The sequence below is a fragment of the Rousettus aegyptiacus genome, unplaced genomic scaffold, assembly GCF_014176215.1.
Source record: "Rousettus aegyptiacus isolate mRouAeg1 unplaced genomic scaffold, mRouAeg1.p scaffold_m13_p_1, whole genome shotgun sequence".
NCBI classification, from domain to species: Eukaryota; Metazoa; Chordata; class Mammalia; order Chiroptera; family Pteropodidae; genus Rousettus; species Rousettus aegyptiacus.
Window position 1 is genome coordinate 30525987 of NW_023416284.1, and position 4041 is coordinate 30530027.

The following is a 4041-nucleotide window of genomic DNA, read 5'->3' on the forward strand; positions in this document are numbered from 1 at the left end:
AGCACACATCTCAGAGAATCTGTTGGGAGTCTGCACCAAGTGAGGCTCAGCAATACACTTCTCTGCTCCCTCCCTTCCCCTGCGAAATCAGTGTTAAAATATAAAATCTGTCACCTACTTCCCACCTAACCAGAGACGAGGGCAAAATGGGATAATAAATGTGGGTTGAAGAAATAAAAATGCAAGGTAAGATTCATGTCATATTATGAATGCAGAAACAATAATAATAACAAAAGTGATCTAGGGATCACATGCATTGGATCAAAAGTCAAATATGACCCAGTAGTGATGTTTCAAACCAAAGCAAAGATTTTTTTTGGAAGAGGGTGATGGTAAGTGAAATGCTTGAGGGAATACCACTTACCTCTGATTACTGCCATGGTAGATGTAGAAGGGGACCAAGAGAAGTATCACTTCTATTGGGAGGGACATAGTTCTGGGCAATAGAGTCAAGATTCAAGTCAAGATATGATGAGAAGACTAGGTTAAAACCAGCCTGATGAAATGAAATACAGATATGTATAGAGGCCCCAAAGTCAAGAATTCCAGGTAGGAAAAGCCATGTTAGACAGCAGGTCATGAAAAGACAGCTGAGGTAGGAGTAGGGATGAGAGTGAGGAAAGGGCAAGGTGGACGAGTCAGTAAGGTGACTTTAGTGACTGGCAGTGTAGGGAGATGACTGCTGGGTGGGCCATGCCAACTCCCAAAGGACTGCCATTCTAAATACACTCTGGTCACCCACAGGCTATCTTAGGCTCAATTTCAGGCCCCAACAGTGAGGCAGACTCTGGTGAGTTAACTTGTCCAGGAGCAGAAGCTGGGGTTTTGGGTCATATAAGGAAAGACAGAAGGTTGTTTAATCGGCTCAAAAGACTCCAATGCAACTTGAGAACTATCTTCACACATCAGCAGGAGAGGCTGTGAGGGAGAAAAGTGAACAGACTTTTATGGGACACTCCACCTGTGGTGAGCAGAATAAAGCCCAGTGAGGGGAGAAGAGATAGATTTCAGTGCAGGGTGGGAAAGAACTTCCTATCACTCAAAGCTTGTCTCGGTGCAGGTCAGTTAACAGGGTGGGCAGCTCTTAGGCCCTGAAAGTTTTCAAACAACTGCCTGATAGCTTGGGGGTGTTGAAAGGGCTGCTGTGATGGGTAAGAGGTTAAACTAGACCAGGGCTTTTTTCAGTCTTTCTTAGAAACTGTTTCTTCAAATGACAGCTTATCGGAAGCCCAGTAAATGAAACACGCTTCTCCCATTGAGTTGGAGGGTAGTGACCAGGCTCCCAGAGTCTCCTCCTCTAAGGAACTGTTAGGAATTCTTGAAGCACAGTTGAAAACTAGAGACTGGACAAACTCTAAGGTCCTTTTTAATGCTGAGACCTGGAAAGTCAAAACAAGCTTGGATGCGGTAGGCTGGTTCTTTAAAATAATTGTCTCGCTCCAAGTTTGTTCATTCTCCCAGTTCTTTCTGCTTATAAACCTGGCTGTCTGTTCTGATGGCCCCTGGGCTTTGTTTTCCACATGCAGCCTCTGAAATAACAAGAAAAATAGCCACTGCTTGGGGCTGGGACATAATCACAATGTGTTCACTAGTGCTAGATCTCCTTGTGCAAGGGATGCTCATAGACACAGACGGTCTGGGTTGAGCAATCATCCAAGAGGAATTTATTCAACATTCACCAGTATCTTATCTCTCTGTGTCAGGTTTCATACTGGACGTTGGGATTGGAATGTCTAGTAAGATATGATCCCTGTCTCCAAGGAGTGTCTAGTTTATGAGGGAGATAGCCTTGTAAAGGTGAGGCACAAAATGCCAAGGAAGCACAGAGGAGCACATGACGGGGCGAGGACAGCATCGAAGGGATTAGATGTCAAGGAAGGCTCTTATAGAGATGTTTTAGTGGAGCTTTGAAAGACAAAATTAATTTAATGAAGGAGGTATGGACATTTGAGGTAGGCAAATGATCAGAACAGAGGTAAGAAGAACACAGCGCATTCAGGGAACTGCCAGTCATCCAGAATGACTAGAAGGGCTAAGGGAGCAAGTGGGTGGGGACCTAGCAGGACAGGAACCTAGAGAAGTCACCAGATCCTGAAGCTCTACCAAGCTGATTTAAAGGGACTTTCTTCTGAACACTCTGGGGAGTCTAGGATGATTCATAATGAGTTTGAATCAATTTTTCTTGTAACTCTTCCAGTTCCTGAGGTCCGAACAGCTTAGAAGTAGCCTTGTGAATGTGAGGGATGGGCCTGCTCAGTGGACATTACAAAGGACATCATTAATTCTGGAGAATAGACTGTGTCACCTCTTATCCTGGAGTGGCTCCTGATGCAGGCAGCAATCTTCAAATATCTCGTCCCTTTTTGTGCACCAAGTCTCTCCTTTATAAAGCAGAACAGGGATAAAAATGCTGCTACCAACCTGCCACATTAGAACTGCCAGGACCAAAGTGCTCCATGCAGCATAAAACAGCACAAAAACATTCTTTTTAATTAGAAAACGATGTGTTTTGAAATAAAGTTTGGAGTCAGAAATGTATAATGAGTGCATTTTGTTCTTTAGTTGACAGCATTTGGAAAACTGACACGTGTTTCTCAGAGCAAGGGCTGGTTTAGGAGCCACCTGTGTGACTTCTTAAGGACCTGAGCTGGCTGCTGGAGCCGGGATTAGGGGTTATTGATAGGCTGCCCTCTTTTTTGAGCTGGAGATCAGGGAAGACAGTGGGCGCAAGGAGAGCAGTAGCAGATCATCAACCAGCAGTTTTCTGCCAACCTCACAGAGTTGTCGGGAATATTGAAATATAATGCATGTAAAAGCCTTAGCGCAGTGCCCGGGACATGCTAAGTCCCAGTAATAAATGTTAGAGGTTATTGTTAACAGGTATATGTTGTGAGACCAGCTCTGAACTCACAGGACCTCCTTGCATGGAACACATATTCTTTGAGACTTCATTACTGTCTATCTGTTACTCCCTACGAAGCCCTAAGTGCTTTACCAAGGGTACCAGGGTCTGGCAAGATTTGCATCCCCTACAGTAGCCAGCAGTGTTCTTTAACCCTTCTTGCCCCTCTTCTGAGATGGCGCTGGTCGGTTTGTCTCATACTGTTATTATTCATGTCAGTGTCTCACTTGCTGAACGGTGAGCTTTTCAAGGGCAAGGACTGAACATTTAAATCTGGGCCTAGAAACAAGCATGCCGAGCTTGGCCCTGCTTCAAGCTCTCAGTACTTAATGTTCCCTTGTAATTTTCCTACACTCAAGTATCAGCTGTCACCTCCGTAGAGATGGCTCTCCTGACCATTAAGTTATTGCTTCCACTAACCATTCTATCACATTTTTTAAAATTTTCAAAGCACTACTGGCATTTGAAATCATCTTATTGGTTTATTCATTTGTCTTCTCTACAAACATATAAGCTCCATCAGAATAGGGGCCTTATTTGTCCTGTTCATTGATGTATTCTCTGGTTTTCTATCACTGTGCTTGGCATATAATAGGTGTCCGATGAATATTAATGAATGCTGAATCAGTGCTAAATCAAGTGATTGGGGAAGTGGGCATTTGTACCTCTTCTCCAAGACTGAATAAAAGGTCAGTATTGCAGAGACTGTAAAAAACAGAACATGTGGCTTCTGCTCCTAAACTGGTTAAAGAAAGAAGAAGCCACATAAGCATTCTGAGAACAAGACAAGGCAAACTATGACCAGGTGCTAATATGAGGCACAGAATCAGAGGCCAGAGAGACAAAGGCAGTGGCTAGAACAGAGCTTGAGAGCAGGGATCGCCCAATCATCCCACTCTTCTTCCTCTGTCAGCACCTAACATGGTGGTGGCAGAGTAGATACTCTGTGAGCGACTACTGAATTACACTGAGCAGACAGCCCACCATGCTAATGTCAACAGATTGGTGAGATAAAGACTCTGTGTTTAACTTGATATCTTGGTTTACAAATATTCCTACTCAGTAAGTTCTTGATCTATGTGTTAAGAGATTCTCTTAAATTCAGAGTGTTTAAATATAGGCATACACACAAGACAATG